A 25,030-nucleotide genomic window follows, 5' to 3' on the forward strand; every position below is an offset into this window, starting at 1 on the left:
AATTAACTTACATGGATAGCATAAACAGAAGTCTATTATTATAAAACATTATGAAGATCAAACTGTGATTATGTGATTACTTTGTATTCCAAAAAATTATACTACACTAAATACAAAAAGATTACTGGACTTTAACATTATACAATAACTTCTTGATGTTAATAAACCTGTAAAAAGTGAAGGTATTAGATTCCTAAAAGATGAAGTTAATAAATCCTCAGGAAATGTGTGTCTAAAAATAAATGATTCCTATTCTTTGTAATAGACTGCCTTTTTAAAAATAGTGACTGACAATAAAATAAAGTTTGAAAATCCACATAATTAATATCCTGGGTAAGATATATATATTTCCCTTTGTTTTTCAAAATTTAGTAAGTTGGTTTCCTTTAATGTAAGTTTTAAATGCACCAGGTATATTTACTACTTTTATTCATCTTCAGCTAGCTCCCATACTAGAGTGGTAACCCCAGGAGACACAAATCAAATCCCATGTATTCACTCATCCTTAGCACAAAGCACATGCCAACACTTAAGGATTAGTCAACATATTTGGGATGCATATTGCTTGTCTTCAAAGAGTAGAGCAGACTAGATAAGCCTTGCCTTATATAAGTTGGAGGGTGTTCAAAATGATTCTGTGGACAGAAAATTAAATAAAAAATAGCAATCTTTCCAAAAAGATTGTCTCCACTAATAAGACTTATTGAATAATAATAATCAAGTCAAAGATTATTTGCTTGTCCTATGTCAGTGAGAGAATTAACAAAAGACAGTAAACATAAAATTCTGTGAGAACCTTTCTCAGCAGCTATGCTCATTGGATTAGTAACCAATGTCTGAAAGAAGTATTTCTATTCTGGGGCATAATGGCAAAAAATTCATTTAAAGGAAAAAGATATTGGAGCAGACCCTGTTTTTGAGAGGTTACTGAGTGGCAGATCTGTCAAAACTCTGCTTTAAGGAGGAAGGACATGAGTAATTGATCACAGAGAAAATGGCTTACTTGATTTTATGTCTAAAGAGAACTATTTCTTAAATCACTAGGATGAATCACCAGTTGGCATTCATTGCAGTCATATACCAGTGAGAGCAGATGGAATATAAAATGGTATAAAACATGACTACTGAGAAAACAAGCATTTTAAAAGTTAATGAAAGAAAAAAAAGGAGAGTATAAAGGGGGCCTACTGAATGTTAATGAAACTAAAGCATAAAGAGAACCTCTATAGTTTTAATGATTATCTGAATGGTAAGTAATAATAATACTAGTAATATATGATACATATATGAAATGTATAAAAAATGAGACCTATATAGGTCTCATTTTTCTAAGCAGTATTTTAAGTACTTTAGGCATACACTATTACATGATCCTAAAATAACTTGAGTGGTGTGCTTTTATTAATCCTATTTTATTGATAAGATAAATGAGACTCAGTAGTTAAATAAACCATAGGGTATGGAAGATCAGCATTTAAATTGGAGGGATTCATCCCTATATGTTAGTTCACAGACTCTGTGCTATACCAATTACATTAAATGATACTTTGAGTACTGAGTTTGCATTTGCAAATTGATAAATGATATATTTTGGTGGAATTCCTTGAGTTTTATTAATTCATCAAAAAGAACTATCTACCAGGCACTGGGACCTTTGAGGAAAAACAGAAAACAAAAAAGAGAAACCAATATCTTCCTTATTCTTTACCTCACACCTAAGTACTTTTTAGTGTACAGTATTTAGTATTACTTATTGAGCATTTGCTATGGCTTTGCTACTATTCTAAGCTCTTTAAAGCTATTAATTGATTTAATCTACTATTGAGGTAGAACTATTATTTTATATATTTCTGATATAAAAAACAAATACAGAGAGAATGAACAATTTGCATACATTCTCACCATCGATAAGTAACAAAACTGGAAATATTCCCCAGGCAGTCTGCCTCTAAATTCTGTTGATGCAGCCACTATGGCGTAAGCCAGGGATATTTTATCAGAGAGTTATCATAATGAACTTTTAAACTGCTTATTTTAGTCAACCTCAAATCTGCTTCCTTAAGGATGAATTAAATAATGAAGCCTGAAGATGGAAAAAATTTTGAATAAGTCAAATATGATAGTTTATAGTGGGAAAATAAATCAGCTTTAAATAGCCAAGATTCGTATCAATTTGTTACAGACTAACTTGGCCATGACCAAAAAAGGCACTTATTAAATAGTTTAATATACGTATACTCATTAGAAAAGTATTTAATTAACAGTACCAAAGAAATTATATATTTGCAAGAAAAACTGAATTTAGCTTATGTATTAGATGTTCTCTAAATATAGAATGACGGCAATTTAGCTTTGTGAACATTTACCAAATGTTATCATTTGGAGAACTGTAATTCTCATGCTATTCAGAGGAAATATCCCTTACTTAGTAGAGTTTATCTGGACATCCAGCCAAGGCTTTAGTATCCTACTCATTCTACTGTTTCTCAGCCTGTATTAATTATTTGAATATCAGAATAAGGACCAGTGCTTTTACTGAGTTTCTTTTAGAACACTTTTTCTCTTATAATATATGCCTCATTTATAAATATAAAATGACATTTATATCATTTCTGATTTTGGTCCAGACTAAGATCATTCACTGAATTTGCCAACTTGAGAAAAGGATTGAGCACATTTATTGTAGATACTCCTAGAGTCAATCTGGGTTGAACATTTTTCAACACCAGAGGGCTTTTTAACCATAAGAGTTTCATGAATAATTTGTATGTTTTCAGCATTACATAAAATGAGACTTAAGCATCTAAAATTGAGCATTACTGATATTGACTTATTTCTGTTTATTAACATTGTAGGGGACACAGGAAGTAATCCATGTTATTCTAATTCTTGCAGTAAGATACAGTCCAAGGCTGAATTATAGCTTTGATGAGTATAAGAAATTGTGCCTTTGTAGGTCCCTTCTCCTGTAAAAAATAGAGTAAAATTCTATTTACACCTTGACATAACGATATTCAATTTGTTCCCTCTCTAGAAGAATAAAATACAACAATTATCTCAAACCTTGAAAGGACCAAGGTAATGGATATGTGGATGCTTGTTAATGGACTCACTTAGAATCTGCTGTGAGACCATATTGGCAGGGAGGAAAAATACGCAAAGGTCATAGTAAGGGCAAACTTGTTTTCCAGTACGTAGGAGATGTATGCTTACTTCTAAACACTAACAGCCATAGTCATATTTTTCCTACATCTGATTGGAATAGATCCAGTCTTTTCCCATGTGGTGAGTTTATCAGAGGGCCATGGTGATGATTGGCCCATTACATTTCAGAGTGAAAGAATGGGAGCCAGGGCAGAAGCCCTTGAGGTTCACAAGAGTTTATGGCTATTTATTGAAGTGAAAGTTCCTAATGTATTCACTTAAGAAGACAAAGCATAATTCAGTCCAGCTGAAAGAAATTTCCCCAAAGCATGAAGAAGTTGCTGCATAAATTAGTTCAGAAAATCATTTTAATCTTATGTAAATTCAGCATTTTGCAGAAATCCAACAACATTTTGCACAGTATCATTAAGACCATTATGCCCCAAAAGGGACTGTGGGAATCTATAATATTTCTCTTGATATCATCATCTTAATTCTTATTCTTCTGAATTCTTAAAACTATGTGATATATCAACTACCACTTGTACAATTTATTGGTTACGTTTTAATCAAGGTTACAATAAAAGACTCAGATAAAGTTTATAATAAAAGTATACACTTGTCTTTCCAGGTGGCACACTGAAAATTTGTTTCACACAAAATAAAAAAAAACAAACAAACAAATAAACAAAAAACTACCCTGGCCTTGTTGCTATTTGGTAGGAACATCCTTGTGTGCCACATTCCTAAACTACCAGTCCATCCTTGGTCGGGGCATGAAGAGGTGCAACTGATCAATGTTTCTTTCTCACATTGTTGTCTCTCTCTCTCTCTCTCTTTTCCTCTCTCTCTAAAAGTCAAGAAAAATGTCTTCTAGTGAGAATAAAAAAAAAATCAAAATACATTTTAAAGAAAAAATAGGGAAAATGAATACCAGTGTAACTAATCGAGTATTCTAAGGCTAAAAATGTTATAAAACCAAAACTAAGTTGTTATTCACCATAAAGGGTTTACTCCATGACCCTATGGGCAACAAGAAAAATAATAACGAAGTGATTTGTTTTATTATTTCAATTCTATTGACCTATGTCTCCATTTTAAGCCAAACAAATATAATGTGTAATTTAGCCAATATACAATGTGGTAAAAATAATTTAGTTTATGATTAATTGTATATTTATACTTATTAAGTCACTACATTAAATAGTATACATTTAGTGTAAATAAAACACACCTAGTGTAGCAAAGTACTAAAAATATAGTCATTCAATTTTGTGTCGAGATATTCATTAGGTAGTTTGTAAGACTGTATTAGGGATGAATGTTTAAAGACTTCCTTCTTCTTTGTGGTCCACCTTCATTCAAATTGTTTTCTGTACATCCATTCACTTTTGCTTGTTTCTATATGATTTTTATGTATTACTGTTCTCTAAATGATCCAATGTGTGAAAAAAAATTAATTAAAATGAAACCTCATTGTACTCACTGAGAAGATTTATAAACTCTCTGTGTCTTCTGCTCACTTTTCCCATGCTTTTATTTTGATCTTTGAAGATTCTACTTCTGCCACTTTGTGTCTCCTTTTTGTCCCTCCATCTCCCTTGCAATACTAACATCAATGCAAAATAGCTATTCCAATGTGTAGTGTGATCTTTTTATAATTTTATTTTAGAAGAACAGTTATGTTACCCCTTTGCACCCAGTAGGAAAAAATGCATATTTTTCTTAGGAATCCACTAATCATATTTGAATTAAAAATTTACCCTTGGCAAATTAACAAAATGATAATCATACCCTCAGGAAACAAATTATTCCCTTGTCAATGAAACTCCGGTTCTGTCACTCAAAAGTGTCCCAAATTATAGCTCCTGAACAAGATGAAAGAAACAAAGTTATAGAAAATAGGAAATAGAATAAGAACATTCACTTCTAACTTTTATGGTCTACCATGTGTAAATTTAAGTAGTACAGCATAATTTTTTATCTGCATTGGCATATATCTCTACCCATCATTATTCAGCAATGATTGACTGAGTTTTTAGATAAATGTAGTTATAAGCATTAAACATAACACTTTTATATTGAATGTATGCTGATAAAATTAAAGATGTAGACTTCTCCTCAGAAAAAATGTGGTTAAAGACTTTTATGATCGGTGCCACTTGAAGAAACAAAACAAGATAGGCCATTTTAAAACTTTCTGGAACCTGTTTTAACATCAAAATGTTGATAAATTAATTTTTAATTGATGCTTTAAGCAAATGGTTACTTTATCTAATGGTTAAATCTACAAGGCCCTGATAAAGACCATCTAAAATGTCTCTTCCAAGTGTAGTTTAAAACAATGTTCTCCAATTATAGCACTTATGTTTTCCATAGAAATTGCATAATGATTGTTCTCCCTGATCATGATGTCTAGCTTCTGCCTTCATTTTGTATATGAATGGTTTAACATGATGCCAAACACTTGACAACACTCAAAATTATTCATCTACATCAGGAAGTCCTGAATGAAATTGAGTCCTAAGATTTTATAGTTGAAGATAGAAACAGAGCAATTAATTGTTTCTGGAAAAACAATAATCAACCATGCCGTTTTTCTTACACAAAACAAATTCTAACTATATTCTGGTAATATTTTATTTTATTTTTAAAATGGTTTTATTATTTTATTTTTAGAGAGAGGGGAAGGGAGACAGAAAGTGAAGGAGAGAAACATCAATGTGTGGTTGCCTCTTTCAGGCCCCCTACGGGACCTGGCCCGAAACCCAGGCATGTGCCCTGACTGGGAATGGACCTGGTGACCCTTAGGGTCACAGGCTGTCACTCAATCCACGGACCCACCACCAGCCAGGGCTATTCTGGCAATATTTTAGAACTTACACATTTCCAGGCACATCGGGTTTTCCATAATCTCTGATGCTTACTCACCTTGTTTTTCACTCATTTATTCATTCATTGATTTATCCAGTCTGTCAGACACTCAATGTTCAGCAATATTATGGGATTAATATATGCTATACACAGATCAATGTATAATTAATAGAGCTGAGGGAGCTACACAATTTCATTGTAGTCATGGTCTAGTGGGTGTAACCTATATTTTAATAGAGAAATAGACCAAAATTAATTACATAGGTATATTATAATAGATAGTTAAGTTGCTAAAAGGAAAATAAAGCAGGTAAAGCGAGACAAATATTTTAAGTGGGTGTGTATTGTTTCATATTAGGCTATTGGGAAAGGCTCCCCAATAAGATAATATTTGAGCAGACACTATAAGAAAATAAAAAGATAAAAAAACCTTAAAAATTCTGGAGAAATATTTCCCAGATAGATAGAAAAACAAATGCAAAGTCACTGAGGCAGAAATTAGCTTGTGACAGCAAAGCATCAAAATGAGGGTGAGAAAGAGGTAAGGAGGTAAGAAATAAATTACTCATAAAATCATGACCCAAATTACATACAACCTGGGAGACTACCACATAGAATTTGAACTGCAGTCTGAGTGAGATTGGGAGAATCTCGACAACTTTAAGTGCTGTGATGTGTTATATTTTTAAAGGATTAAGTTTGATGTCATAGACCATGACTGCTGCCTAGAGGTGATGAAAAAGTGCTCAGACAAGGGATACATTTCAGTGAAACAACCAATTGTATTATTGACTCATTGGAATATGAACTGTGGTAGAGAAGGCTCAAAGATGATCCCATAGATTTTCTCTGAATAAGTAGAAGAATGGGTGTGCCTTTTTAGTGAGACTGGAGTAGTGCTGAAGGTGTAGGTTTGATGAGGCAATTATCAAGTTTTATTTCATGCACATTAAGTTGAAGTCTCTCCTAGGTATATCTATTTCTCCTAGATATACATGTGCAAGTAAAGGAGGAGGTGCCTTTCTGGAGGTCAGGAGTAAGACATGGGCTGGAGGTATGGATTTTCAACACAATGAGAAGGGCTGTGTCAATGGAGTCTTTAGAATCAAATAACGACTGAGGTGTTTTCAAATGAGAAAGGGAGGAGTAAACCAGAAGATTGAAAAATTGTAATTAAAATAATTTCCTTTAAGTTAGGAGCCAATAAAATTTTGTCAGCTGCATAGGCGTTCAGAGTCAAAGCTAGGGATATATTAAAGCCAGGATATAGTTGACGAAAACAACTCAATAGAAAGAAACTATGCTGGTAGAGAAAGTAGAAAGAGGGGGCAGTTTTGGAAGTGAAGGTAAAGAAGAAAAGAGATAAAAATCACGAGTGGGTCTTGTGCTTTGTAAAGGAATCCAAACAGTGTGTACACTGTGATAGGAAGACAGACAAGGACACAGATTGGAGATGGATTTTGTGAACTTGTTGCTAGATGTGTATAGCCATTCTCTTCTTACTGCTTTCATTTTCTCAGTGAAAAAGAGCTAAGTTTTCTGGGAACAAGGCAGGAAAATGAAGTGGTAAAATGATTTAGGAGAGAAGGGAAGATGCGACATAGGTACCTAAGAGAGGGCCTCTGTGCCATCAACTGCACTTCAGCTTAATTCCATCTCAAGTACCAGCACTTACTCCTTTGTGCCCTGATAAGACTCTAACCCCCACTACCAAGAACAATTGACCACTTTCCTTTGGGTTACTACTTGACCCTGAATCCTGTGCTCCTGTTAACACTGTCTGGCACTTAAGTTTACAGCAGTCTTACTCTGATAGACTGTAAGTACCTCAAAAATGTAAGAACTCTTGTAATTACAGTGCCGGATGTGCGTAGTGACTTTCATGAAATACTCTCCTACTATGGTTTATGGAAGGAACAAATGATGTTATTATGCAATTAGGAAGTCTTAGATAAGAGATACAACTTAAAGTCCTTATAAACTTTACATATAAGACAACTCCCTCAACATGGTAACTAACTAATATTCCAAACATGACACTATTTAGAGTCCCTGAAATCTGTATAAGCACCAATCTCTTCAGTGACATTTAGAGTAATTAAAATGTCTTAATGCTTCTGAAGCCTAAATCCTGAAGCTTTTATTATTTTACTAATAAAATCAGTCAATGAAATGTGTTTGTCCTGGTTGATGGACTTTATTTTGACATATATTTAAATCTATATGTATATATAGTATTCCATTCAAATACTTCTATTTATTTTGTTTCAATTAGATGGTAATTTTTACTTCAAATTTCAATATGTGCCTAAATAGTAAGTTTAAGATTAGCAGTAATTTCAGAATAAAAGAGTTATTCATTTTCATAACAGTCATGCTTGAGAGTGGACTTTAAGATATGATTACATTGAATTGGCTTGGGATGAATACAATTTTACTAACAGTTCTATATTGTCAGCCAAAATTACTTACATTTTTTTACTTCTAGTTATGATTACTTCCACATATAAAACTCTTTACCATAAAATATTCTTTGCTCTAGATGTATGACCCACACGCCTACTTGAATCAACCCCTGGTTAACTCAAAGGCAAATCAAACTCAACAATACCAAAGAGAAGGCATGATCTTTCTACACACCACAAAATCATTATCTTCCAGCCTTCCTGTCTTAGTAAATGAACTGATTCAATCAGTTATATAAGTGAGCAACCACAATACCGCATGCTCCTGTAGCCTTCATTACTTAATCCATTATCCACACCCTGTCAATTTTTTTCTCTTGATTGTCATTCAAATGTATCCACTTCTTTCCACATGCAAAACCACTTTCTTACCCCAAGATACTGACATTATCATTTCTGGGGTTTAGCAATAGCCTTTTTATTTGCCTCTTAGTACTTCAGCTTTTTTCAAAGTATTTTGTTTACACTGCATTAAGGATTATTTTTACAAAGTTAAAATTTTGTTACTACATATCCTAAAAAATAATATTAAAAGCAAACAATGGATTCCCATTGCTCTTAAACTCTTTTACATTACAGGACATAGAAGCCTTTCCAGCTTTGCCTCAGATATACCCCCCACTCTCCCTGGACACCAGCCAGCCTGTCCTTACACAGTTCTGCACATGAGATGTGCTTCTGTTCAAAGACACAGTTGTCTCCATTGCCTGGAACATTTTCCATTCTGCTTCACACATCCTTCCACTTGTGAAATTAATTTTTTTCCAGTTTCAATTTTAAGTAAAACCTTCAGAGACGTTTTCTCTAATCTACTTAAATTATCAACTCCTCCTCTTATAGCATTTCAAAGTTAAAACATGTACTGTTTTCATCACAGCTATGGTATTTTACAGGTATTTGTTTATTTCTGATTATTTGCTAGCTTACTAAATATCCCATTAGACTGAGATTCCACAAGTTAAGAAACTTGCATGTGTATTTCAACTTTAAACTGAGCACATAGAATGCTGTCATTAAATACTTGAGAGAATAAACAAATTAAAGAATACAGAGGCAATGATACAGAGCAATAATGCTCCATAGAGTATATAACACAATATATACCCAAAGACATAGCCACTGGAGGCATTCTGGTCGTAAATTAACTGAAACATGTTTGTACCTTTCTTTTCTTTTCTTTCCTTTTCTTTTCCTTTTTCCCTTTCTTTCTTTCTTTCTTTCTTTCCTTTCTTTCTTTCTTTCTTCTTTTTTTTTTTATTTGGATGAGAGATGCCAGAGGCAATTCTGGAACCAATTGTTCTGAATTATACAAGCTAAAAGAAAATGAGGATTCTGGAAACTTTTGTTTATTTTGTTTGAACATATGGCAGCTGCTGATATAAAAAACACATGCTACATAAAATGAACTAAATTAACATGAAATAACAAAAATCAAAAACAAAATATCTTAGATGGATGGTATATTTACCTATACAGGAAAATTTATTTTCCTAAAGATTGGGTTGTAAATCATTACTCAAATACTTTTATTTCCAAAAGGTCTTAATTTGAAGCAAGTTCATTTTACAATTGACAGCAAGATGAAGAGTTTCTTATACATAACTGTGTTTTTAAATTTTGTTTTGCAAAAAATAAAGATCTAATATAATACTTAATAAACCCAATTTAATATGTGTTAAGGATATTCACTAAAAATTTTAAATTATCACCTCTAATTAACACACATGTTAAATATCAAATTAATGAAAAGTTTCACAAGGGCAATAGTTTCTAGAATCAAGTTTTTAAAAAATATACACACTGTTTAAAGTTCACTTTATCCTTAATTATAACTCCTCAATTACATTCTATAGTTTTTACAGCTTCAATAAAATAGCCCTTGCAAAGGAATAGGAAAATTGTATGTCCCTGGAGGCTGTGTCAGTCACTAGCTGCTTGGCCTTGGGCAATCAATCCACTTCGCTGTCCTGGATCTTGCTTTCCTCCTGTTTCCGATGAATACACTACTCTCAATTATTTCTAAGGGAACATTCAAAGCAGTAATTCTGTGGCTTGATTTTCTAATTCAAATAGGATACTCTACTAATGTAGTCATAGATTTTTATCATTAGAGTTTCTTTAAAGGGAAAATTATAATAGTTTAAAGAAAACCACAAAAGCATATGTAAAAAGAGTAAATAGACCTAGGGATTAATTCCCAATTTGAACTATTTTGTTGCTGAGAGATTGTTTCCATGGTACACCCCATTCAGTCAAAATTCCTCAGAAAGAGATGTCTGTATTGCCATTGTTTGCTCTGATAGTACCAGTTGTTAACAGTCTACCCTTCCTTTTCAAAACAGAGATTGAAGTGAGGACAAAGGATGGCATACTCCAATCTCATTACTGTGCCAAAATTTAGTTCAAACTCATTATCATTGAAGAAAGATAATTTTGTGCTCTCTCAAGATGAGATACTCGGGGATACAGCATCATTATCTTTCCTTAGAGACTATTAAAAAAAATTGTCTGCAGAGAAGTGAAGGCCAACAAAATCGCCATCTCATCTCTTTCAAACTAGAACATGCTTCAACTTTCTATATACTACATTTGTTTAGAAATGAATTCCTACATTGCAAGTCAGAAATCATTAAGTTACACATTCATGTGTATGTATGTATATACACATGCATGCATATATTTATATGTGTATCTATTTACATACACACATCTTGCAAAGTCATTGTGTGTATCATTTACTAAAGTTATTCTCTGACATACTTTTTCTAGTTAATAACTAATCATGAATATCCATTCAAATCAATTAATGAAGATTTAGCTTACTGTTTTAGATAGCTAATTATCATTTGTAAAGTCATTTCCTTTAAAACCATACTTAGAGCAGTGGAAATCAGGTAACATATTATTCAAAACATTTTGCTTGCTACATGCAATCAGATTGTTGAGTTTTGCTCTACTACCATTTTGTTAAAATTAACCATTTAATGAAACTTGTGGCTTATTCATTGCTTGTTACTTTTTTTTGAATTTGTACTTTTCTAATGTATTGTACCTTTTTATACCTGAGGTACATGCCACAATACATAATGAGAGAAAAAGGAGTAATTTGCTTCAGCATATTTATATTTTATATAATAACATATTCAAATTCTACATTGTATTATGTTAATCTTATTAAGTTTAATGTGACCTGAGACCTCAGTTAATTTAGATTCAAAAGTATTTTAATGATTAAATTAGTATACAACTTTAATATGTTTAATTTAATATAAAATAAAATATTTCTTTTAATGTTCTACTCCAAAATCATTGGATTCAGTCATCCACCCGTACACATACAACATAAGAGTTGGCAAATATCGAGTTATATTGTTAAAATTAAATTAATGTACACCTCAAGTATATGCATTTCTTTCCATTTGTATTTTGATTTAAATAATGCCTTTTAGAAATTATTGTGAATGTTTAAATTTTTGCCCTCTGCTAATATCTGCTCTTATCCCTGGTTTGCAGATCTCAACCCTTGCAGCTAGTACCTATCTTGAGAATATATATGCAATACGTTGTAACTGCTTGCTTGTATAAAAGGGTACATTTTCTTTCTTTCTTCTCTTAGTGGTCTGGCTGTTAAAACATCACATTCTACTTTAGTTCTTACTCAACAATGAAACTATGTTATTTCTCCATTACCATTGTGAGGCAGTTTTCTGGGTTAAGTGAGGATTTTGATTTGAGTTATATTTCCCGATGCCTTACAGTCTTCCAAAGAACCCAGTAGTGCCATAACTTGATTTCAGACTCCAGGACTTTTGGATACTAAATTTTTACTGTTTAAAGCTATCCATTTATCAGTACTTTGTTATGGTCACTCTACCAAAGTAATTCATATGTTAAGACTGGACTTTATGTTTAATGACTAGGGAGCATTTTAAAATCTTAATCCTTGTTTGTTACGCTTCTATTAACAAGTGGCCTGTTTATTCAAAGTGGGGAAACATTGACGATTTAGGATTCTGGTATTTCTGGTGTTTATGAGCATATTGCTTCCCAAATAATTATACCTTTTACCATCATTTGATATAATTTGATAACATAATATGTTTCACAAACTTTGTAAGAGACTAATGTCTCAGAAAATGTTATTGACTTCAATAGAGAACTTATCTACATAAAATCTTTGTAAATCCATATGCCTGTCTCAACTCTAAAATTTTCTATCCATTTTGAATTTGTTATTGTGTGTAGTATAATAAGGTGATATAATTCATTTTTCTGCATTCAACTGTCTAATTTTCCCAACACCATTTATTGAATAAACTATCATTAGTGCATTGTATGTTATTGCTTCCTCTGTAGAATATTAGTTAACTCTAAATATGTGTGTTTGTTCATGGGTTTTCTATTCTGTTCTATTAACTTAAATATTAGACCTGAAATGCTAATAATAATCCAAGGAGAAAACATAGGCAGTAAAGTCTCAGACATTGTTTGCAGCCATACTCTGTCTGATATATCTCACCAGTCAAGGGAAACAAAAGAAGAAAATAAACAAATAGGGCTAAATCAAACTGAAAAGGTTTTGCACAGCAAAGGGGGACTCAACAAAATAAAAAGACAACCCACTGAATGCAACAGATTTGTCGATACATCTGATAAAGGGATAATATCTAAAAGTTATAAAGAACTTATAAAACTCAGCACCAGAAAAAAAACCCTCCAAACAACCCAATTTAAAAAATGGGCAAGGACCTGAATAGACACTTCTCTAAAGGGGACATACAGGTGGCCACTAGACATATGAAAAGATGTTCAGAGAAATGCAAATTGAAACCACAATGAGATATCACCTCACATCTGAGAGAATGGCTATCGTCAATAAATAAACAAATAAGTGCTAAAAAAAGATGTGTAGAAAGGGGAACTCTTTTACACTGTTGGTGGGAATGCAGACTTGTGCAACCACTGTGGAAAGAAGTATAGAGGTGCCTCAAAAAATTAAAAATGGATCTTCTTTTTGACTCAGTTATTTCACTTTTGAGGATATATCCAAAGGAACACGAAACACTAATTCAAAAGAACATAAACACACCTATGTTCATTGCAGCATTATTTACAACCACCAAGATATGGAAACAGCCCAGCTCTTCATTAGTAGATAAGTGCATAAAACAACTATGGAACATTTACACAGTGGGATACTATTTGGTCATGAAAAAGAAGGAAATTGTACCCTTTGCAACAGCATGGGTGGACCTAGAGAACATTATGATAAGTGAAATAAGCCAGTCAGAGAAAGACAAATACCATATTATCTCACTTATATATGACATCTAATGAACAAACTGAACTAATAAGAAAAATAGAGAGACTTATAGATAGAGAGCAAATAACAGCTCTGAGACGAAGGTTGGTGATGGAGAGATCCAGCTAAAAAGGAAAAAGGAATTCATGAAATGGACAACAGAGTGGATATTGCAGGCCAGAGGGGGATATAAGGGCTTAAATGGTAATGGAAGAGATGTAATAAAATTCAAAAAGAAAAAAATGAAATGGCGCATATTATTGCACATGGATGAATGAAATATAATGTGGCTGTAATTGTGGTCAAATTGCATAACATGATGTAGATTTGTAACCAAAACTTTTTCAACTTTTACCTAAATATGTCCCTGAAACAACAGAAAATATTTCCAGAACTTATGATGTTAACCTGTATTTAATACCCACTCAAAATATGTCATGATTAAACATGATCAGTTAAAAGAGAAATTTATTTTAGTAAGGAATCAAAAATGCCTGGGGATCTTATAACATTTTAATTAACTGCTTACTGGTCTCATATCCAGCATGTTCACTATAGTTAATGCAAATTTTAACTCTTTTCAGAGTGATTTGAATTCTCCTTTCCCAGTAAATTAATAAATTCAGGCTTTATGAGAATTGTTTTGCCCCTGTGGTAATTGTTTTGATATTCTTCAATACTTCAATTCACAGGGAAAACAAGGTGGTATATTTATACTTTTATACATAATGGCGGAGACCACAGTAAAAGAATATCAGTTTTGTCTAAGACCATCTCACAAATTTTCAGTTTTAAATGGATCTTTATTTGAAGTGGTAATATGAAGAGGAATTAAGCAAATTTTCCCTTGTTCTAGCTCTCTTGGATGGATAGAAGTCCTTTGTCATTATCATGGATGAAGTCTCTTTTAAGGGGTTAGAAACTGATTATAGCAGGTGGTACATTTGTGGGAATGGCCTTGGATATTTTGTCAGAGCAAACAGTTGGTCCTCATTTGCCCCTGTTTGTCTCCGAACTCAAGTCACTGGGTAGTGTCAAATGAATAGAAATCTGGACCTAGATAGGGAACTACTTTACTTAAAAGGAAGACAATTACAAGGGAAGGAGCCTAGATCTCAGAAATCTACAGATATCTTAAAATTAAATGGAAAAGTTTTTTTTTTTATGAAAATGTCATGAGGAGGAGTTACAAAGATTAGTAGACATATTTAACAGAAAGTTGGGCCAGCAAGGGAAAAATGATCAGAGTCTTGCTATAGTTAGACAATTCCTAGGATGAGCTGATATGGTCTTGGTTCAAATTTTTAGCACTTGTTTTAGTCTTGGGAGAGGTTGCTACTCAGGGACCTGCAGGGAGGAGAAAACCATGATGAACTTTAAGTCACGACAATTGAGAACTGTTTGTCAGCACTGATGCAAGCATTCTGCAGGGATGGACAGGAGCTGCTTGATAGTTTTGTTGACCAAACAGAATTTTATTAACACCAAGTCTTCCATCAATGCAATCGTTTTTCTGTTGTCCTTTTAGGAATGTCAGTAAAGCATACTAAGTCACTCACAGTCATTTGGTGAGTCACTCACAACACCTCCTACACTTAGAAACCAACAAAACTGTGAAGTTTTAAAACCAGTCCCTAGGCAAATGCTTTTAAAAAGTATATAAGAACCTTGAATCTATTTGTGAAAAAACAAATAAGCTTATATTAATATTGAGATATAATTGCTCAAGTATACTATTATTTAATGATGCTTTACTTTCTATGTGTCCTGAAGTAATTTAAAGCTGAGTACATTTTATATGAAAGTGACACTGAGAAATTACAAAACACTTTTTTAAACAAATACTTATGTTTATGTTTATGTATATTATCCTTATGAATAAATATCAATTTGTATTAAGTGGTATATTCTTTTTAGTGTAATAGTGTGAAATTTATTTATGTGTGGTTTTAAATGTCCATTTTTAATTACTAGTGTGACTGTATTTAGTTATATTTAAAATACAAAGATAATAGAATATTCAGTCACATAAACTACAATCCAAACTTGGTTAAGGCAGAACACCACAATAAGCTATATGGATAAAAGTATCCAGATAATGTATTTGCAGGTTAAAGATTTTCCATTTATTATTGGCCCTTCTTACACATGATAAATGAGTATTTATCAGGTTGTTTAATTACTATAAATCATATTTTAATACTTTTATTTAAATTAAATATACTTAAAAATGTACAGGTAACATTGTAAGTGAAAAGTGTCTTTGATTCTTAAGTTTTATGAAGAATGTTATATCCTATTTCCTGTGACTTGAATGTACAACTGATTTCAACTGTTTTGACACTCTAACTGAATTTTGAAAACACTCTTACCTCTAAAATATATAAAGAACTCACATGACTTTATTCCAGGAAGGCAAACAATCCAATTAATAAATGTGCAATGGACCTAAACAGACACTTCTCAAAGAAGGACATCCAGAAGGTCCAAAGACATATGAAAGGATGCTCAGCATCACTAGCCATCAAAAAGATGCAAATTAAAACCACAATGAGATACCACTTCACATCAGTGAGGATGGCCTTCATAAACAAATCAACAAACAATAAATGCTGGTGAGGTTGTAGAGAAAAGGGAACCCTAGTGCACTGTTGGTGGGAATGCAGACTGGTGCAGCCACTGTGGAAAACAGTATGGAATTCCTAAAAAAAACTTAAAATGGAACTGCCTTCTGACCTGGCAATTCTACTGCTGGGAGCATACCCTAAGAATCCTGAAACGCCAATTCAAAAGAACTTATGCACCCCAATGTTCATAGCAGCACAATTTACAATAGCCAAGTTCTGGAAACAGCCTAAGTGTTCATCAGTAAATGAGTGGATCAAAAAAACTGTGGTACATTTACACAATGGGATACTATGCAGCAGAAAGAAAGAAGGTACTCCTACCCTTTGTTCCAGCATGGATGGAATTGGAGAGCATTGTGCTAAGTAGAATAAGACAGGCAGTGAAAGACAAATACCATATGATCTCACCTATAAGTGGAACCTAGTCAACAAAACAAGAAAGCAAGCAAAATATTACCAGAGTCATTGAAACGAAGAACAAACTGACAGTAACCAGAGGGGAAGAGGGAGGGGTTAATGGGAGGTAGGGGAAGGGTTGTCAAGGAACATATATAAAGGACATGTGGACGAAACCAAAGGGGGTTAGGGTCAAGGGTGGGAAGAGGGGATGGATGGGGGAGAAATGGAGACAACTGTACTTGAATGACAATAAAAAAAAGGAAAAAAAAACTACTCAGTCATGTTTACTGCACTTTTATAATGTTTTGGTATTTGTTACAGGCTACAGTGATTTATAAAGGTTACTAAACTGTATATTCCTTATTTATTAAAATATTTTAATAAATCCAAAAAGGAAAACACTCATATAAATATCTGAGTGAATAAATAGACATATACAATATAAGACCACTCTTTTGTAATTGATCAATTAATCGTATAATGATTAAAAAAAGAAATAGCATCCTGAAATAGTAGCACTAATTGTACTAGTTACAATAATCAGATTGGGGGTTCATGCTGATCTTCCATAAATATCAACAAAGAAGTCATATTTTCAAAAATGTATCTCTTCCCTGGGTTTTGTCATGTTGCCATATTATAGACAATGAAAGCTGGTGACAAAATATTGATGTTTCCAAAGTTATTGTCACCAGCAAACATCTCAGCTTGAATTCATTTCTAGTCTAAGAATCTTTTGTCTAAGCCAAATACTACAAGAGGGATGAGAGATGATTGAGCAACTAATATAATCACTGGGAAAGGTGTTGTGCTATATGATTCTGTGTTGACCTAGTCATATGACATTAGACTAACTATTTCATCTATAAATGTCTCAGCTTCCATATTTGCAAAGAAGTGTTAATATTTGCATTCGTATTACATTTGTAAGATGTAGATCATTTATTTTCAAAATAGGATAACTGGGACCTCAGCCTTACCTCCTTGCATGAAATAACTAACCAGGAGAAATTCAAAAATAATAATTATACTTGCAAATAAAAGATGGAGTGCTGACTGATGTAGTTCAGTGGATTAAGTGCTGGCCTGTGCCCAAAGGGTAGCTGGTTTGATTCTCACTCAGGGCATATGCCTGGGTTGTGGGCCAAGTCCCCAGTAGGGGGTGTGTGAGAGGCAACCACACATGGATGTTTTTCTCCTCCTCTCTTTATCTGTTCCCTTCTCTCTAAAAATAAATTTAAAAAAAAATTTAAAAACCTTTAATAAAAATGAAGAAGTATTATAAAATTAGTAAGTCTTGGTCCACAATACATAGTTAGGTACCCATGAGGACAAACGTGTTGAAATTTTTAAAAAATTAGATTTCATAAATCTAATTTGGTATACATACTATATATTGATTATTGTGCTCACTGACCAAAATTATAACATGGAGTCAGTATAAAATGAATATTCAGTTAAATGAAGACTACAAATACTTCATACCAATTCAGATTAGGTACTACACTTGAACAGCAATAAAAAAAGTGAAAAAAGAAAGGAAAATATTCTTTTCAAAAAAGTTTTATTTCACAATTGCTGTTACGTAAGTTAGAATGTTGCTTCATGTAATCAACATGGCTGTATCACAGAGTAACATATCTACTTTGCCTTCGATTTGAAAGGTCTAGAATTTTCTGGTGATTCTGTATGTTTGGAGAAAAACTGAATTTCCAAGGATTCCTATTTGCTACTTTTATTTATATATTACTATAATCAACCAGTCGAAGAAGTAACGTCTCATTGTTCAATGTAGAGATCACATTATGTTAGAGAAAAGAAAGTTTACTAAAAACATACACCTGTCAGTGTGAATAGCGAAGTGATTGTTCAAAAGAATGTTGTGATGGAATCTGCGTTTTGGTGGAGAGGAAAGAACAAAGAAGCTCAGAATTGAAAATAACCTGGGTGCTACAGGAAGCGAGTGCAATTGGGCATAAGAGAGGTTGCTAAAGGGAGAGGGGGTGTTGTGAGAAGAGAGAAAAATGAAAAGGGGATAGAAATGCCCTGAAGGCACTTCCCCGAGTCACACATTCTTAAGGCTTGAGTTCATTTCTGGGGACGCTATACTGTGACTGCTAAAATTTTCTATAGAAGTATAATCATTACCAGAGGACAGAATACAAAAATAAGGCAATTTTTAATATTCTAATTTGAAACACCTTTCAGAGATAAAATATCTTAAATGACTCATTAAGTAAATTTGGGCCATTTTAAGATATCATATTTACATTGATAACATAGTGAATAATGTGCAATAACTTAGAAACATGAATGCAAGCATCCCAGGTGATTTATGAAACTGACTGTTTTCTATTTTGTTTTTAATTCTACTTTAGTGATTTAGTACTAGGGAATAAATCAAAATCTTCATCATTGTGGGATTGCTTTTCTATTTAACTTTTTATCTACATGTATATGGATATACAGGGTAGTGCAAAAGTAAGTCTACAGTTGTTTGTATGGAAAATTACACAATAATTAACAAATAAGAATACAAGAATAAACTCTGTTTTGTGTAGCCACAACTGTAAAACTACTTTTTTCCCAACCCTGTATATGTCTATATCTATATATAAATATAAATATAAACATATATTCTACATACCTAAATGACAGCTTTAAAGAGAAATAAAACATTATTCATTTTGAAAAATACAGAAATAGAGCAGTATTTAGATATATTTTCTAAATATAGTTATGACCTGATAATATAGAAGACAAAGAAAAAATTTAATCTTTAAGCTTTATGTCATAGAAAGGCACATTCTCTGATTTATGAGATAAAATTTGACCCTAACCCACAGATCACATACATCACATATATCACATCCTGAGGGTTATGGGCGATTGACTGCAAGTAGTCATCATTATTCAGTGTGAATACACAGTAATGACATTGACATTTGTAAAGTACACAGCAGGAGTCATGCCCACCTTTTAGTACTGCTCATTTTTTATGACCTCCTGTAAGAGAAACTTAGTACCTTTTTATCTTTACTTTTGTTTTTCTTTTTCTTGGGCTTCTATAATTTGCTTACATGGTTGTATTTACCACAGGTGTCATTTTTCTAGTTAATAAGCTTATACTAATTAACCACTTAAAGCCTATAATTTGTTTCCAATATTTAAAACAGCAAATCTTCTAAATATGAACATATACACCAAAGACAACTCCAAATTGAGTTTTTAAAAAGTAAGCCAATAGCCTTACATTTATGTTTATATAAATAAACTGTCCAAGGAATTTACCTCTAAAATGATAATAATTTAAGTATAATTACATTTTTCCCCATTTGATTTGTTTCAGAATGAAAAAAAATCAGAGATTAAGTGTTTACTATATAATGCTAGTTGTATTCTGATGAAAGATAATGAGTTTAAGTTAATTACTAATTCAATAATTTATATAAAATAAAATTTTATATTTCAAATATATTTCCTAAAATTTTACAACTCATTTTGTTATGCAAGCATATTTTGTCATAAAAATTAAACTTAGTCATTGTCCAGGTTATCGTGAATTGCAATTTATTATGTCCTTGTTAATTTTGTAAAAAGAAGATAAATAAACTGGACGCATGGAATAAAAGGTGGAGTAACAGAATATTCCAAAGACCCTCCAGAGGTTAGGGACTGTGCTATGCATGTCTACTGCACTGTCTCCTTTCATTCCTCAAATATCAACATCACCAACTTCATGACATTTGAAGAGATCGATACTCAAAAGAGTAGCATAAGTTGTTCAACATCTAAGGGCTAATAAGTAGCAGAGCCGGAACTGAGTGGACTTTCAATCCCTGTACTTTATTAAGTATATTCTTCGCTAAAACATAACAGTTTTTCCTTTTGAAAGTAGTTGAAAATTTGTCACAAAACTACCGATATCATTTTTACATTATTATTCCTACAGAATTTTTTGTACCTTTTAGTGTGCTTAAAATGGGATTTCTCAATGTATGTAAAACATCAGTTATGAATCTATTTTCTCTACAAAATCCTATCTCATTTACTAGTGGCAACCAAATTCTCACACGGGCCCTTGTGCATGTGTGTTGGGACCATGAGGTGACTTGTCTTTCTGTTGGGACCCCAGTAGTCAAGTAGTATACAACAGGCTTCCTTGTTACCTAAACATCAACAATTCCCATCTGAGACTTCCTTGTAGGAGTGACTATAGCCCATTCCTTCTGAAAGTTAGAAAGCCCAGTTACAGAAAACCGCACATCTCTCTCAGCTAGGGGTCAGACAGGAGGCCTGGTTCTGGCTGCTGGCATCCCAAGTAAAACACACTTGGAGCTTCTGAAAGTTCTAATAGACCGACAGATGACAGGAGTGGAAAGACCAGCTCTGCTCTTCATGCTATGGGACAATATGTTTAGAATATTAGAAGCCAAAGGCTACTCTCATCACCAGAAAGAATAGTCAAAAGATAACAGAGACTCGGATGCTGAAAAATTCCAACACTCTTGAGTGATTAAATGACCCTGGAGAGGAGCCGACGTGAGAGTTCTTGTGCAGCGCATCTTACCCTACTTGGGGAGACTTTGTTAAAGAAGCTGATGGATTGGAGTTGTTAACAGTGGTGATGACAGAATGCTTTGCGAAATGAAAGGAGTCAATGGTTATCCTGGCCTCTTCATTTTTAGTCCAGAATTGCTTCAGAATACCATAGTGATAGATCAAAGTGATAGATCAAAGGGAACTTTAGTAAGTTTCTCCATTACATGGACAGTGACAGAATTATGGAGGGGAAATCTTGCTAATGCTGTACAAACCAGTCTTGTTGCCAGTAGTGCCTGGCTGACCATTCTTTGTCCCAGAGGAGGAGATTATTTGACCTCACAGATGTGTCTCAGGCTCAGTGGCCTGTTGGATGGTCTTGATGATGTAGCAAAGATGGACTGTGCCACCCAGGACAACCTCATACAAGTGCTACTATTTTGCTCCTGGAGAAAAATAACAAATAAAATAACCAAAGAAAAAAGGCCGTGTTTTGCTTTTTAATTCATCGAATGCTTAAAAATATATATTTAGAAATACTGCATAACTTTCCAGTTTTGAACTTCTTTTGGCAAAGACAGTAGAAGAGTGTTTGACTCATCATTAGCTGCTCTTATTTTTTTCACTCCAGAAAAAAAATTTAAATGACCCTGAGGGAGGAAACTGAAGATTCTACTAAAAAAATAACATATTCAAGTTGGCAACTTTGACTGTTTCTCTGTCCCAGGAATCTGTAGTAATCTCCATGTTTTTCAGGCATGTCTAGCAGTGTTTAAAGGACAAGGGACCAAAGAATGTGAAATTAATCATGGCAAGAAAGTTCAGTATGGTACATTTGCCTTTGCCAAAAAAGCTGTTCATTTTCATGTCACCACACTTGGACCTCACAATTTTTCTGTCAATGACAAACAACCATGACTTGTTCTTTTTTTTTTTTTTTTTTTTTTTTTTTGCCTCTTGGTGATCACAAGGTTGAACTTTACTGCCAGAGTTAAGAAAAGTATCAAAGCATCTTCATGGTCAGATTAAGTTTGTTAAACTAGTGTGTGCAGTTCATGAGAGACTCAGTAACATGCATAACATTCAGGCTAAGCCAACAACAGCAGTGTTCACAGTTCAGCATTCATGAATATGAAGGACACCATTCTGCCCAACAGATCTTGGAGCTCCCAGAGGATTTCATAAATCATTCTCTGATCTCCCTGACATTCCCCACTTTCAATGAACCAATTAAACAAAGAAAACAGGCCAAACTTTGGATGGTTGTTGATTTCTATTCTCCACGGTGTCATCCATGTCAAGTTTTAATGCCAGAATGAAAAAGAATAGCCTGGACATTAGCTGGATTAATCGATGTGGAAAGCATAGACTGCCAACAGCATCATTCTCTATGTGCCAAAGAAATGTTCAGAAATACTCTGAGATAAGATTTCCTGAAAAAAAAATCAAATAAAGCTTATCAGTGGTGTTATTACAATGGTTGGAATAAGAAGCCTATTCCCTAAAAAGCTGGGGTCTAGGATATTTACTTCAAGCACCCACAGATCTAATACCTCAGACCTTCAATGAAAAAGTTTTACAGGAAAAGAAACCATTGGATGTTGACTTCTGTGCTTCCTGGTGTGAACCTGGTAAAATTTTCCTCCAGAGTCTGAGCTCTTGGATAGGATGATTAAAGGAACATGAAGACCGGAGAAGTAGACTCTCAGGTTTATGCTCATGCACTCCAGAAAGCTGGTGTCAGGAGCTACCTGTTAAATTTTATTCAGATGAAAAAACAAAGAGAAATATTTAGAGAGAGTACACAGAAGTCAGTGACCCAAAATAGATCACTACCTTAACACATGAAAGGTTGAAACACTTACAAAAACATGGGGAGAGAAATATAATGAACTTTAATGATAGTGAAGTTTAAGAAAAATTGAAAAGAAATTCTGATGACTGAGATCAGAAGACATTTTTTAGATCAATACTACATTTTTGATGAGAATAAATAAACATTACTTATTGGAAAAATAAAATGACACTGGAATTCACTATCCTTAGATTTCTTGGTAACTAAGTAAGTAAATAGTCACTCTTTGAGAACTTTTAGCAGTATATTCTATAATTGCAACACAAACACCCCTAACACATAAGAGATCTTCAAATTATCACATATCATAATGATTCAGGTTATGCATTTATACCCTCTGCCCCCATTGTTTGTGTTAAAACATAAGAGATGATATAAAATTTTTAAGTTATTTAGGGCTAAATTTTACATGAATGCTAAGAATACATACAACTATGAATAAAACTCTTTATATGCAACGGATTACAGAAAGACATGCTGAAAATTCAAATGTGAGTATGAATTACATTTGGTCTTGATGACAATAAACTTTATTTATTTTTACAATATTACTTATAGTTATGCATTGATTATTGATTAGTAAAATGGTCTAATATGACTTTTAAGTTCTCTTTTCTAGTGTCTACTAATTAACTATTGCAAAATTCTATGACTTTGTTTATGACCCTGCACTTTATGTCCAAAATAATCTATACATGTCTATTATTACTAAAAATGAGCTCAAACTTCTATAAAAATTCTGTAAAACCAGGGATAACTGGCTTTTCATTCTAATGTTAATACATTTCCCAAATGGAGATGATTTCTTAAGCAGCCTTTCAAGCTTTCCAAAGGAACAATGTTCATTGCATCACTCCTTCGTTACACTGTAAACTTCAGTTTAGTTTTCTACCTGTTAATTTTTTTTTTTTAGAGAATCCTGCTGTGTTTAGGGAAAATCACTAGAACTAGTTGATGCTAGAGTATGGATACCCAACAATTTTAACAATTTCCTAAAAATGAAGAAAAATCCTTCCCTGGATTGAATTTGAGAAACATAAAATTATTTAGGGCTCTAGAATCTGATAGTACAATGATTGTCAAAACATAATTTCTTTAGATTAGTATAGAATAACTTTTTAGTCATTATCTTCAAGATGGTTTGGAATTAAGTTGACCATGACAAAAACACTTCAGTCTTATATAATTAATAATTTGAGAAAGTGCTGGAGAATGGACTCCCCAAGTAAACTAAATATAATTTGTACTCTGAACAGATTCCATTTGATCTTAAAATTTCACAAGTATTCTTATACTGTGTTATCTACTAGGCACTAATTTCAAATTTTACTGTAAAAGGGTCTTCTTTATAAAATGAAAAGATTTAGGACAGAGTCTCCAGTGATCTATCAGCAGTCTATTTGATGATAAAAAAAAAAGAAATGCTACAGTAAAGGCATAATTAATGTATACCTTTATGTATTAATTTCTCTACCACTTTAGTAAAAATATTGAAAGTATTACCACTGACTGCCACTGTTTTTTCAGTTCTCTTTACTTATTAGGTGCTAAACTATTGTTTTTTTTTTATGATTTTGCACCCTCAAATAGTAATCAACTTATTGCTTAATAAACGAGTATTGACCATATATGTTTTTGTAGCAAATGACCAAGAATATATTTTATATCATTAGAATGAAAAATGTTCATTTCATCTGTCTACCTATGTATAGATATATATGTATTTGGATTAGATAGATAGATGATAGATAGATAGATAGATAGATAAGAAAGTGATGATTAGATGCATTAAGCTGCATAAGCTTTCAGTGTTAGAACCAAG

At 32.9% G+C, this 25,030-nt stretch overlaps 1 pseudogene; it reads left to right on the forward strand.

Annotated features, from left to right (window-relative positions):
- The first annotated feature begins 1,972 nt into the window (after positions 1-1,972).
- LOC114502335 lies at positions 1,973-23,148 on the forward strand (annotated as a pseudogene).
- The last annotated feature ends 1,882 nt before the right edge of the window (positions 23,149-25,030 follow it).

The sequence above is a fragment of the Phyllostomus discolor genome, chromosome 3 (genome assembly GCF_004126475.2).
Source record: "Phyllostomus discolor isolate MPI-MPIP mPhyDis1 chromosome 3, mPhyDis1.pri.v3, whole genome shotgun sequence".
Classification (NCBI taxonomy): domain Eukaryota; kingdom Metazoa; phylum Chordata; class Mammalia; order Chiroptera; family Phyllostomidae; genus Phyllostomus; species Phyllostomus discolor.